This window comes from Mesoplodon mirus, assembly GCF_964341445.2.
Source record: "Mesoplodon mirus genome assembly, chromosome: 1".
NCBI lineage: Eukaryota > Metazoa > Chordata > Mammalia > Artiodactyla > Ziphiidae > Mesoplodon > Mesoplodon mirus.
The window spans coordinates 89,723,698-89,738,841 of NC_138976.1; the positions used below are offsets into that span (position 1 = coordinate 89,723,698).

At 41.7% G+C, this 15,144-nt stretch overlaps 1 long non-coding RNA gene across 1 annotated transcript in view; it reads right to left on the bottom strand.

Annotated features, from left to right (window-relative positions):
* Positions 1-794: 794 nt before the first annotated feature.
* Positions 795-15,144, bottom strand: part of LOC309798861 — a 292,612-nt gene continuing 278,262 nt past the window's right edge. The window contains exon 3 of the long non-coding RNA XR_014293248.1: positions 795-1,586. This is a non-coding gene — a long non-coding RNA (uncharacterized lncRNA). The remainder of the gene's footprint in view (positions 1,587-15,144) is intronic.

Here is a 15,144-nt window from a genome sequence, read left to right on the forward strand (position 1 = left end):
CACTGCCTGAGGGTCTGGCTTCTAAACAGCCTGAATCTAGGGGCTGAGATCCTCCCATTAGGGATGCTGACAGGTCTTGGCACATTCTCAATTACTGGGAGTTATTAAAAATATAATGGGCTGCTTGCATAAGCACAAAGGTTTGAGAGACAAAAAAGCATTGGGGCAGGGTTGAACAACAAGCTTCATCTCCTACACAAGGCCACTCCTTCAAGGCTGAGAGAGGCGATTGTTTCATCTACTGTACAGAAACCAAAACAGAGTGTCAAGAAAATGAAGAAACAGAGGTGTATGTTCCAAATGAAAGAACAAGGTAAAACCTCAGGGGGAAAAAAAAAGCCTTAATGAAATGGAGGTAATAGGAGAAGAACAACAGGATAAGCATCTCCAAATAAGGGGTGAAAGTGACAGTGGCCAGCTGATAAGAACCATCCTTCCTGACAATTTCCTCTTTATCCCCATCTGGAATGTGGGTAGTCAATGTCCTGGGAGAGAACTGGACCTGGGACAGGATTATAAGGGAGGATCCTGGGACAATGAAAAACCCCGATCAAACTTCTACTTCTTTGAGACCAGCTTGAGGTATCATCTGGTCTGCTTTCCTGGGGGCTCTCTGGCTTCCACAAAGGAGAGCCAGGTGTGTCATAAGACGGAGTGGAGGGGAGTTTTATAACGATAAAGGAGTCACTCCAACAAGAGGATATTACATATGTAAATATATATGCACCCAACACAGAAGCACTTAAATATATAAAGCAAACATTAACAGACCTAAAGAGAGAAACAGACAGCAATACCATAGTAGGGAATTTTAAAACCCCACTTACATCAATGGATAGATCATTCACACAGAAAATCGATAAGGGAACATCAGCCTTAAATGACACATTAGACCAAATGAACTTAACAGGTATATATAGAAAATTCCATACAAAAGCAACACAATACACACTCTTCTCAAGTACACATGAAACATTTTCCAGGATAGATAATATGTTAGGCCAAAAAACAAGTCTTTTTTAATTTATTTATTTTATTTTATTTTATTTATTTATTTTTGGCTGTGTTGGGTCTTCGTTTCTGTGCGAGAGCTTTCTCTAGTTGCAGCGAGCAGGGCCCACTCTTCACCGCGGTGCACAGGCCTCTCACTGTCGCGGCCCTTCTTGTTGCAGAGCACAGGCTCCAGACACGCAGGCTCAGTAGTTGTGGCTCACGGGCCTAGTTGCTCCGTGGCATGTGGGATCTTCCCAGACCAGGGCTCGAACCCGTGTCCCCTGCATTGGCAGGCAGATTCTCAACCACTGTGCCACCAGGAAAGCCCCCAAAAAACAAGTCTTAATAAAATTAAGAGGACTGGAATCATATCAAGTACCTTTTTTCCAGGTACAATGGTATGAAACCAAAATTAATTACATGAAGAAAGCTGGAAAATTCAAAACTGTGTGGCGATTAAGCAACATGCTACTAAAACACCAATGGGTCGGGGCTCCGGCTCCGCCTCCCGCTTCAGCTCCAGCTCCTGCTCAGCCCAAAGAGCCTCCACTGGTCTCTGCTTTAGGAAAATCAGCCCCTCCTTATGCTTCAGCCTGCAAGGGACCAGAAGACCATAAAGGTTTAGGAATAAAAATGAAACCCAACACCCACAGGAATAAAAGTCTCAATGTCCATCCAGTCATAGAACCCAGTGGAGGTGCTGGGGAAACTGCCCAAAGGAGACAGCATTACAGACAGAAAAGAGAAGGACAACTAAAAAATCCACCTACTGGGAAACGCTTGTAAAAATCGGCTATTTTTAGAGTTGTGAAAACTAGCCTAGTGCTAGTGAGAGAGGAGGCCACCAGCTGAGATGTCGGGCAAGTGCTACCAGACTCCATCAGTCCACAGGTCTCTTCCCCAACACCCGCAGCAGGCAAGGTGCTTCTCCTCCCTCCTGCTTGGCCTGACTGAACCCCATTTCTCAACGGTCATTTTGGGGGTTTGATTACAAAGCACACGTCATGGATTCTAGATTTTTAAACGTTAAAAACTTTCCCCTAAGAGAGAACAACAGACCTTAAAGATGATCTCTTTTCACTCTTTCGATTTAATAATATATACCTTTTGACATTTCTCAAGAAAGAGCCTACAGACCAGATATTGTGTCAGGCCTATCTTTCCACTTAGCATTTAATTGAATTCAATCAGCAGCCGAGTTTGTAATCCTAATAACATCCTATGTAGTTAGAACCTCACAATTACAAAGTGCTTCCACATCAATGATATCATTTGCTTCTCACAGTAAACCTTAAGGAAGGAAAGGGAGGTAATGTTACCCCCACTTTACAGATCAGTAAATTGAGACATACTGCCACTTTGTCTGGCTTATTGGATTAGACAGCAGCTTCCTTGGAAGGCACAGAGGGACTGACTCTGGGGGGGGCGCATAGTAAAGTTTCAGATCGTGGCAGCAACGTGTCTCTGCAAAACAGGATCCTGAAAAGGGGGTTTTCGGGTAAGGATGTGGTAATGAAATACTAGAGCAGGAAGACAAACACTACTTAGGTCACGCTGTTGCCTATGGAGAGCTCTGGGTGAATGGCTTCCTTCCCTAACTCTCTGCTTTCTCAGTCCTATCCATTCTTCAAAGCCAAACCCAAATCCCACAGATCCAGGAGCCGTTCTTGAGTATCTAGCACAGAGAAACCATATAACGACACCTTAAGATTTCCATGTGCCTTAGCTCATTACATCATGATAAGCTTTCGAGGTAGGCTTCGTAGTCCGTTTTACAAATGAGGAAAGTGAAGCTCAGAGGGGTTCAGTAACTTTTCAAGCTGACACAGCTAATAAGCAGCAAAGTCTGGATTTCAAACTGCATCACATCACAGCGGTCTCACCTTCCTGTACATGTATCACATCTTGTATATTGCCTGCCCACATGTCCCTTAGTTCATCAGCCTTTTGTTGTAAGTTCTTTGAGGGCAGAGAGCAAGCCTTATACTTCTTTGTAACCACCCCCTCCCATACTTAGCAGAGCCCCATGTACACCGTATGTTCTCAATAAGCATCATATGTTAAATATCTATTTGGTAGGAACAGTAGTTACGGGATTTTTTTGGTACTCTGAATGTCAGGGTCTCTGCTGTATATAATTAAAACAAGAGTGAACATAGAAAAAAAAGAACAAAACAACCAATGGGTCAAAGAAGAAATCAAGAGAGAAATTAAAAAATACCTTGAGACAAACAAAAATGGAAATATACCAAAATTTGGGGGATGCAGCAAAAGCAGTTCTAAGAGAGAAGTTCATAGCAATAAATACCTACCTCAAGAAACAAGAAGTCTCAAACAACCAAACTTTACACTTCAAGGAAGTAGAAAAAGAAGAACAAATGAAGCTCAAAGTTAGTAGAAGTAAGGAAATAACAAAGATTACAGCAGAAACAGAGACCAAAAAGACAATACAGAAGTTCAGTGAAACTTAGAGCTGGTTCTTTGAAAAGATAAACAAAATTGACAAGTCTTTAGCTAGAGTTACCAAGAAAAAAAGGGAGGACTCAAATAAATAAAACAGAAGTAAAAGAGGAAATATCACAAATGGTACAACATAAATACAAAGGATCATAAGAGACTACTATGAAAAATTATACACCAAGAAATTGGACAACCTAGAAGAAATAAAAATTCCCAGAAATATACAACTATGAAGAGAGAATCATGATTAAGTAGAAAATAGGAACAGACCAATTACTAGTAAGAAGACTGAATCAGTAATCTAAAAGGAGGTCAACATCATTAGTCATCAGGGAAATGCAAATCAAAACCACAATGTGATATCACTTCACACCTGTTAGGATGGCTATTATCAACAAGACAAGAAATAACAAGTATTGGTGAGGATGTGGAGAAAAGGGAACCCTTGTGCACTGTTGGTAAGAATATAAACTGGTGCAGCCACTGTGGAAAACATTATGGAGGTTCTGCAAAAAATTAAAACTATAACTACCATATGACCCAGTAATTCTACTTCTGGGTATTTATCCAAAGAAAACAAAAACACTAACTCAAAAATATATATGCACCCCCATATTCACTACAGCATTATTTTACAATAGCCAAGATATGGAAACAACAGAAGTGTCTATCAATGGATGAATGAATGAAGAATTTTATATACATTATATATACATACACACACATACACACACGATGGAATATTACTCAGCCATAAAAAGAATGAAATCTTGGGCTTCCCTGGTGGCGCAGTGGTTGAGAGTCCGCCTGCCGATGCAGGGGACACGGGTTCGTTCCCCGGTCCGGGAAGATCCCACATGCCGCAGAGCGGCTGGGCCCGTGAGCCACGGCTGCTGGGCCTGCGCATCCGGAGCCTGTGGTCTGCAACGGGAGAGGCCACAACAGTGAGAGGCCCTCGTACCGCAAAAAAAAAAAAAAAAAAAAAAAGAAATCTTGCCATTTGCAACAACATGGGTGGACAGCATGATGCTAAGTGAAATAAGTCAGACAGAGAACGACAAATACCATTTGACCTCTCTTATATGTGGACCCTAAAACAAACAAACAAAACACAAAACAAGCTCAGATACAGGAAACAGATTAGTGATTGCCAGAGGCAGGGGGTGGGGTGGTAGGAGAAATGAGTGAAGGGGGTACACATTTATTTTTAAATGTTTTTAAATTTAAACAAAGAATCTGTGTTACAGATCTATGACATAACTTCATTAAAGGAAAGGGGGGAAATTTATCTGAAAATGAGTAGACATTATAAGACTGAGGACTAAAGGAACTATATGAATAAGCACTCTTCTCTCGTTAATAAAGTGGTTTCCCTCAGTTCTCAATTCTGATACCCCTATACACGTGCACTGGGTTTGAGCAAATAATCAAAGAGATGATGAATAATGGTTAAAAAAAAAAGAAGAGACAAATTTTTTAAAAAATAAAATACTGTTAATTCTGTGGAGGTTTATTAATAAAAAATAATGTTTAAAGGGGGCAATGTTGCTCATTCTGGTTCTGAATGAGTCCTTCCTCTCTATAAAAAGCAACAAACTTTGTGACTATATAGTGATTGCTCCCTGCCCCCAGGTGCCAGGGCTGGGGGCTGCAGGATTCAGGGCACTGCAGGCCTTTTCTTCTTTGTCACACAGCCTCTCTTGCATCTTCTCTTCCCTCAGTTTCCATTACCTCTCTCTTTCCTGGTTAGCTTCACTTTTCTCTAACTGCTCTTTCTCAGGTCCTCTGCCGGCCCCTGGTCTGTTTCCCCAGAGCTTTGTCCTTCACTCTCCCATTGTGCAGATTCCCCAAGGGACATCTTCTAAACCCAAGACGCCCATGTCGTCCACCCTGTATGTTGAAGACCCCTACTTACATCTTCAGGCTGCCCTCTCTGCTGAGCTCCAGAACTGGACCCCAAATATATTTAATCACAGGTGTTTATAAAGTTTCTACTATGTATGACATAACTGGGTAGAGGATATCTCTACCTGTTTAGATAATTCAAATTTGACATATTAGAAACTGAATAGATCATCTTCTCTGTTTCTGAATGGCATCATCAATCACCCAAGCCAGAGAGGGAAAGAGAGAGAGAGAGAGAGAGAGAGAGAGAGAGAGAGAGAGAGAGAGAGAAGGAAGGAGAAGGAGGGAGATGGAGGGAAGGAGGGAGGAAGGAAGGAAGGAGGAAGGAGAGGAGGGAGGGAGTGAAGAAGGAAGGGGAAAGGGGGAGGGAGGGAGGGAGGGAGGGAAAGAAAGGAAGCAAGCTCAGTGCTCAGCCTAGTTTGTGGTCAAGAAGTTACAAAATTTATACTGCGGAAGTATAAGTCAGTAATTGAAATGCAATTGAGATATGGCATCCATGATGTCTATGGAATAAAAACACTCAAAAGTACCTAATTCCGAAAATGCTAGGACATTTCTAACATAGAAGTGTATTTTATATGTTCTCATAGGACTGCTTTAAGGATTGTGGCTAACTTAAGTCTTCTATACCAGGAAGCCGACCAGATTCCCCAAGGAAATGCCTCGGACCTCCACACCCAAAGCACTGGGTTCAGAGCACTGCACACTAAAGAAATGACTCCCACCAAATGCTCATTCCTGACCAGGCAAAAAATAACTCTCCCTATTCCTGAGGTCGGATAGCAGGTGTTTCAGTGAAATGCCAAAGAATGAGCCAGGAAAGAGACACATCATATCCAAAAAAGCCTGTGCCAGCAAGGAGAGCGGGGGCAGGAGATGGCAATAAACTGGGGACTTACAGGAACAAAGAACACAGAGACAGAGCAGGTGTGGTAGGGAGATGCTTTCCTGAGATCCGTGACCTTCCTTTGACCATACACATCAGAGAACTGTTCAGATGAGGTCAAGAAACTCAACAGTTGGTATTCAACGTACCAACTTGGCCAAATGCATCTGTCAGTGTGACCTGAATTGCCTTGGGTTTCACCTATTTGTGGGCGTAAATAGAGTTCGAGAAATGGTATCAAGCAAAAATTTCCTGGTTTATAGTTCTGTCTTGTTGTAGCATTTTGGTCCCTAAGTACACACACACTGAGCATCCTCAGAGATGTCTGCATGGGTTTCAAAAACATGTTCCATTTGTTCTTCCACTTTGGCAGCCACTGGAATGTCAGGTGTCAGCTAAGGTATCCGAGGATGGCTCTGTCACACTGACACTGCTGTGTGCCCTCCACGAAAGAGCCATATTCCCTAGTCTGCCAGGAAACCTGGAAGAGTGGTTCACACCCTGAAGATGGCAGGACAGCCCTGTGCACTTTTCACTCTCCTTAGGGCCGTGCTCCATGTAGAAACACAGAGATGCTCCTCTTTCCTTGGGACACAAACCTAGTGCAAGGGGCTGAACAGAGGAATAGTACCTTCTTGCCTCCTTCATTTCTCCATCTCTGCGTCCAAGTATTTGAATCAAAATTATTCCAAAATTTAAACTATTTTGTGAAATGCTTATATGTCGTATTGGGCCTGATACTTATAAAGTGGATGAAAGGTCTCTTCTAAGAGCTTCATTGTTGAGAGAGAGCACCAGAATGGTAAGTCAGCTATAGACTCAGCGACTACGTTTTCAAGGTTTAGTGGACAGTTCCTATTTCAAGTAGTCTGCTCCATAAATACACTTGTCTTCAGACAATGTGAAAATAAAATGACTGGAATACTGTGGAGCAAGGAGTACAGTAAGGCGCAGCAGGGTTTCATGAATTAACTATGCAGTAAGGACCTAGAGGTTTTTTTTAACCATTTTTCTTTTCCTTTCCATATATGAAAATAAATTGCTAAAGAAGATGAACTTCTGGGACTTCCCTGGTGGCACAGTGTTTAAGAATCCACCTGCCAATGCAGGGTACATAGGCTCGAGCCCTGGTCCAGGAAGATCCCACAGGCCACGGAGCAACTAAGCCCGTGTGTCACAACTATTGAGCTTGTACTATAGAGCCTGCGAGCCACAACTACTGAGCCTGCGTACCACAACTACTGAAGCCTGTACGCCCTAGAGCCCATGCTCCGCAACAAGAGAAGCCACTGCAATGAGAAGCCCATGCACCACAACGAAGAGTAGCCCCCACTCGCCGCAACTACAGAAAGCCCATGCGCAGCAACGAAGACCCAATGCAGCCAAAAAAAATTAAAATATAAATTTAAAAAAAAGAATATGAACTTCTAAGTGCCCTTTCAGGCAAAGGCACTATACATTCTCATGTGTGAATTTGATAGTAAATGCATCCTATACTTAAATTCTTCCCTGGAGAACTGAACACAACTCTATACCCATACAAATCTAAGGTTGAGAGCAGTTCGGACATAACCTGGGCTAAGCGGGTGTAGCCTTTCTTCCCATGCGCGGACTGGCCAGACATCCAGGAGGAGAAGGGGGTATAGGATGCTGGTGGAGGAGGTGGCAGCTCTCTTTCCTCCCCAAGACAGAGGGGGTTTACTGATGACATGGACTCTTCTACGACAGAGTTCTCCACATTTTCTAAAAGGTACTTAGCGATTAAATGAGACAAAATTTAAACATTTCTTTGGCCCTAGTTATATGTATCCTTAAACAAATCCCCAAGAAACAAACAAGACCCTTCAGGGAGCAAATACTCCCCTCACAGCACACTTTGTGATCCTCATACGGAGTGAATTCAGTATTAACGTTTGACATTTATTGCTGATTAGAGAAACTGTGAGTAAGGAGACTACAAAAATAAACAAAATATATCCAATAGTTCTCAAGGATGGGGGGCATAAGAACCAGCTGGGGAATTTGTAGGAATGGAGATTATTGGCCTTGCTGTGGCTTCAATCACTATTTGCAATTATTATATATATTATAATTCTGTGCATCCATGCCTTTGCCACGTGACCTAGAACCCTGCCCTCTGTGTTCATGTTGAGCTTGGCCCTGCAACTTGCCAATGAACCATAGGTGTAAGAGACAGTGTGAGATTTCAGGGCTGAGAACTCCAGCCGGGTCACGGGTTTCAATTTGCTCTCTTGCAGTCCTGCCATTTGCTATATGAAGAGCAGACCCTGGATGGCTACTGGTCCAAGCAGATGAGAAACTCGTGGAGCAAACCCAAACGCAACCCAAACTACAGCCCATAGCCTGGAACCCAGAGTCCAGCCTCGCCAAAGTGCATCAGACCCACAGACCCCTGAGCAAGTTTGGTGGGACGCTTGGAATGCAACACTGTCACAGAAATAGTTGAGCAATACACTCCACAACCCAACCCCACATAAGACATATATGGTCCTCCACCCCGAATGGCTGAATCCATGGAATATGATTGGAATTCATTTATGATCTACCTAAAATAGCCTAGAAGCATTTTTTAAAATTTATGCAGCAGTGGGTAATACCTACTTTAATTCTACCGCACAAACTTACAGAAATTTACTGTACGACTAGTTATTTCCACTTTGTGCCAGTATATAAATTCTCTTCATCTCTCCATTGCTAGCTCATTATGAGATTACATGATCACTTCACACATCAATTCTTCAAAGGGGGCAATTTCAATTACATGGAAGCCTCCCAACATTGTCATTAACAAGGAAACATAGTAGGCGGCAAAATCCTGGGCTAGATGTTCGTACAGAAGAACTAATGATTACCTCCACAGTCCACATTTCCTTAATTATAGCATCACATTCAGTAAAGTTAAAGCTTTGTCAGCCATCTCAGAGCTTGATAGGTTTATGTGTTTATGGGGAGAAGGAATCCGTATCATTCAAAATTGATATGTTGTACAAGGGAAGGTTACCATCAGAGCAGAATGAAACAGATTGCACTGCAGTCTTCCTTTTTAAAATAACAAATTCTCCCAAAAGAGAGAAAATAAATAGAAGGGCAAATCATCTCTGTTGCTACATTGTTTCTAAATTCTGCACTCTCGTGATGCCCAGAAAAGAATTCACTCTACAGAGTGTATACTCAAACATGAAGCAGCTTGACAATTGCATAAATTAATGAAAACTCTCCACCAAGAAGAGATCTAACTCGATGATGTTTCAAAACAATATCTAACTTCTTTGCAGCACCCAGATGAGATGTAACAAATAATTTCAGCTAGTGCTTCTTGGGCTAGATGTGACAAGTTATGACCTAAATGAAAGAAATACTCTTGTTTTCTGTGATTATTTCTCCTCTGAAGGATAAAATAAATCTAATATAGATATTTTGCAAGATACACTATTAAGCTGGCCTCAATACAGCCCTATAAAATGGAGAGGGTTGGCCTGTGGGGCTGGAACGTGTGGAGGAGGTGGGAGTGAGTGGAAAAGAGAGAGAGGAAATACATCCTACTGAGAATGATGCAGGCAAAGAAATTATCCTGTCTTTTCATGTTAGTTCCAGGTGACCCTGTCCCTCAACCGACCTATACTTCCTTTCCAGGTTTGTAAAGGGAGTGGGGAAGGAGAGAAATATTTGCCAGGGAAAGTATTCTAGCTAAAGTAGTACTAGATAGTACAGTTCAATGGAAAATGATATCAGCCTGGGTCTGAGGAGTCTTGATTCCTGTCATAGCTTCACCACTGATTTTCTCTGTAGCATTGGAAATGCCCCAGCCCCTCTGGCTCTCCATTTTATCACCTGTAAAATGGATCATCTCTAAACTACTGCTCTCCAGTGAATGTAGATAACTAGCACAAAAAGATTTACAGACAATGCTATGCAAAGGATATTATTCTAGCTAAGTGATGCTCACCAAAAGAAAACTGTGTCCACCTCTCTAGTTATGATTTGATCAGATATTTTTAGTAATAAGGTCATAAGTAATACTGGCCAAAAGGCAAATGAGTCACTCTAAATGTTTCTAGCTAACGCTTATTACAATCAACTTTTCAGGAAGGAAAAATCAAACAAGTTTCACCATCTGTCTCAATTCCCCTTTCTAGAGTCATTAGCCCACACTTTCCACCATCTTTCTAGTTACAACATGCCACTGTCACACCTCAACTAGTATGTTTCATGCTAGTTTCTCTGCCTAGAGCCCTTCTCCATAATAGCCCTTGACAAAAGATCTATGGAGGGGATGCCTCATTCTCCAACCCCACACAATCCTAGAATGTGCTTCTTATGTCTGACTTTCCCCGTCTCCCCAGATTCTTTCCCAGCTTCTCCTGCACTATCTCCTCTTTTAGCCTTCCTCGAGGTGTCACCAGCCCTCCCCCAGGACACACCAAACTAGCCCCTTGCTGTCCACCCCTGGAATGACAGAGCCCATTCCATGTCCTCTGTATAGAACTGTCTTTGGATTCAGCTGGTACTCATGGAGGTTTCTGCAGACTTAGTCTGGAAGGAAGAACGTATACTTCGTGGGAGGAAGGGTGCAATTAGCTCTGCTCATCTCTCTACACCAGCATTACTGGGTTGGGGGCAGGGGTTCCTCTAACTGCAAATGCAGCTGGTCTCCATTATAAGTCATCACGTTCTGGAGGTCACCTGGGCCTGTGTATCTGAAGACTGCCCTCTCTACCCGCACTCAACCTAGGAAGCAACTCATAATACTGCTTTTGTAAGGCCCACTCTAACCCAAAGCCCAGATAACTCCCCCAGCCACGTTATCCTGAAAGTGCTCTTGCTGCTTTCCTGGGTGAGTTGTCACTTGACAGAAACCCATATTTACTCCTGGAGGCAACTAAGATGCTGACTGGTGCCCTCTCTGATCACCAAATTTCTGCCCTTGTCGTGGGAGGCAGGAGCTTCAGTGCTTTCCACGAATGAACAATGTGTGTGTTTCATAAGGAAGCATATGACTAAAGTTACTTGCATGTATAAACAAATTCCCCCCAAAGACCTAAAATGGAAAAAAAAAAAAACTGTTTGTGAATTCTCACAAGTGTACTTGATGAATTGAGAGTCCCAGTGGGTTCAGCAAGGGTGTGAGGGTCTCAGGAGAGTCTGAATAATGTGTTTCACCTTATTTGACTCTCTCCCATCAAATTAATAGAGGATTAATTTAGATTTCAAAAAACATAATTGAAATATTCTTATGCATAGAATGATCTACCAAAAACAAATTCATTGCTACATCATGCAAGTCTGAGATAGGCAAATTTAAAACCTTTCTATAGGACCTGTGCACATTTTTATGAAAGACAAAGCAGATGAAGAGTATTTTTCTCATAGAAGGGAAATAGATTGTTTAAACACTGACATTTGTAAGCACTCTGTACTTCACAGATATGCAAATCCAGGCTCAATGGTGAAGAGTTAATTATTCTATTAATATCCCTGTTATATTTACTTTTCTAACTTTATAATTTTGTTTCTTTTTTTTTTTGACTACAAAATATCGAACCCTTGAAATCCCAAAATACCAGAATCTGTAAGTGTCCTGGATCTTGCTGAACTTGTTTTTAATGCAGAGGAACAGAACAAATCTGAGATAAAACCCTCCAACCTAGGCTTGACTGTTACCAACTTTGCCACTGACCCAACGTGTGACCTGGGGCACATCACTTATCCTCTTGGTGCCGTGTTCCTTCACCTGGAAAATGAAGGTACCATAATAAGGGCTCACCGCCTCACAGGGCTGCAAGGAAGAGTCATGATTAATTCATTTCCCACACTCCAAACGAGAATCATACAGCACAGTAATAAAATACAGGCAGTGAAGACACAGGTGTTTTAGGATTCTTAAGTTAATGAGATAAAGTATTACTTAGCTTTCAGATGCAATGGCAGACATATTTCAAATCTTGGGTATTATTTACCTTTAAACTGGAAAGAATATTCTCATGGAGACAGTGGTGGGTGGGGCCTCTGGGGAAACTTGGGACCTCGGGTCCATGGCCATCTCATCATGCACCGACTGCCTGAGCTCAAGAAACTCTCTTGCTAATCTTTTGTTTTCCCCATCACCAAAACGAGGAATCAGATTCCCTGTCCCTAAGTTGCCTGCCAAGCCAGACATTCAAGGATGTCTATCATATTCTTTTTTTCTATAAACAGAAATAGAAATTGTTTCATTTTAAAGAATGTCTACATGCGTATGATGGAGTCACTTTGCTGCACAGCAGAGATTGGAACAGTGCTGTAAATCAACTACACTTCAATTAAAAAAAGAGAGAAATTGCTTCATTTTACCTTACAGATCACTTTTTGCTGGTCAGATTTCCAATGGTAGCCCAGAATTATTTCTATATACACTAAGCTGGGAAACAAAACATTTACTTTGTTTTTCTCATTATAAAATAAATTCCACAATAAAAATATATGGAAATGTATTTAGAAAGAGATAGTAACACATTATCTTACTTCTCTTGTGAAAACAATTTGGTTACAGTTTCCTTCATAGTTTTATAAGAAGGAGTTATTATAAGGATTTTCCTTCATAGTTTTATAAGTATTATTTTTACTATTAATATTGGAATAAAAACAGGTTTACATGAAATACACTTACTACAAAATTGCCTTTGCGTTTAAAAATTCTTCCCAGTCAACAAGTATAAACCTATTGCATTCTTTCTTCTCAACCGCATTAGATTCCTCTATGAGTCTGTACCATAATATGGGCATCCTTTTAATAAATATTTTTGTCTAATTTCCCCAGTCACAAATGTCCTGTTCAGAAAACACATAGTATCTCTGTACATGTAAATGACTATTGTAGAATAATTAAACCAAGATAGCAACTTAACAATCATATTTTAGGTTGTGTTTTGGTTTATTAATAAACCAACATGTCAGTATCCACCATTTAGTCAAATATGGCTCAACACACTGTCCTGAAAGGCAAGTGAGGGGTACACAGAATGTAAGTTTTATATATGATAAAAACTTAATTAGCCATTTGCCTCAAAATGATTATATCTCTATTAAAATATCTGCCTCCTTTGTTTGCTATAAGTATTCATTTAGATATATAAAATATACTAAGCAGCATGTTGTCTGCATCCCATCAAGCAAATTCATTGAGGTGTGAGGGCTATATAAGCAGTGGAGCGGAAGACCATGCTATTACATGGATAAATGCTCCCGAGTTACTGAAGCAAGACAAAAACAATCTTGGGAACATGGATTTTGGAATATGCTGAAGCAGCCATGTTTGGGGGGATGGGGAAAAAAGGTGGATTGCTCATAAATAGGAAAAATACCGATGTCACGATATTCCATAAAATTGAGTGTGCTTAGACTGATTCAGACAAATTGTTACTGTTATGCTATCTGCCTATCAGATATTTTAAATTCATCAAGAAGCCACGGTCAGTTAAGAGACCTCCATAATGGAACGTTTTATAAGATGATTTTCTTTTAATCACCCAAAGGTCTAATAGGGTGGTTGGTCTGCTTCCCTAATAAAATTTAAATAGCTTGCCACAGGTCAAAGTGAAGTTGGCCATCCTACAAGGAGTTCATCTGTTACATCCATAATAGCTGCCCAGTCTCAAGGGACTACTTGAGGTTACTGCTTCTGTCAGAAAATAAATAATTACACACACACACACACACACACACACACACACACGCATGCACATGCACTGCAAGCAGCAGTTTCCTAGCCAAACAAATTTCAATCCATAGTCTGTGACTTTGCCTTATTAAGGCCTGAGAGAGTAGCACAACCTCGCTCTACATCCTCCTGGCCTGGCACACCTCATGATTCCTTCCTCACCTACTGCAGAGGTCAGAGTTTCCCTGTGGGAAGCATCACAGCCAGAGACCAGCAGCTCAGGACCTCTCTGCAGGCCCCATTCTTATCCCTTGGGCTATGGCCTTGACTCTCTAGTGGTCCTGTAGCCTACCTCCCATTTCCTATCCCTCTGCTTCATCCATGCCTCTGCTGTACTTTCTGCTTGGCTTTTAGTGGTGTCTTCAGCCTTGAATTCTCAGGAATTAATCCCTCGGGCCCATTCTCCAATGCTGAGCCCAGATCCCAGGGCCTAAGGCCCTTATCTGGGAGAAGATTGAACTTACACAGTTGATATGCCTTTAATTGGTAATCACACATGGCACACGTGTGCAAGGGTACACACACATATGCACACATGTTAATAAATGTATCTAACCACGTATGGGTGAGCCTTCCCAGTTACTCTTACAAGTAAAGCTCAAAAGACTTCCCAGGACTTGGCTTCTCTCCCTCCATATCTTCGATCTGTTTTCTCTTTCTGCGTAACCTTACTGTGCGCACGGTAGTAAGGTGAGATGGCCATGGCCGCTCTAGTCCTTCAAGTTCAAGTCCAGCAAAAACAGTCTCTGCCCCATCCCTGAATTCGCAGGCACACATTTGATTGTACTTTACTGGCTTTCAATCTGTCTCGTGACATTCCCTGAACCAACTGTAGTGGCCAGAAAATTATAAACACTGATGCCTTCCAAATTCACCTGAAACACAGGTTGAAGATTGGAGAGAATCTCCAGGGAGTCTCTAGATTTACTTCTGGAAGAAGAGAGAGTGAATGTTGGGGTGAAGGATCAAGTACCTGGATGTTAAGATAACCAATTGCTTCATATTTTTGTGCCAGTTATAGAAATTCAGAAGCAGTTCAATCAAGAGTTTCTAACGGCTCACAGACTCAGACAGTAGGAAGCCTGAGCAATCATGTAGCTCCTGACTATTCAAAACATGCTTCCTGGGCCAGCGACAACAGCAGCACCGAGACGCTTGTTAGAGTTACAGCACCGCAGACTCC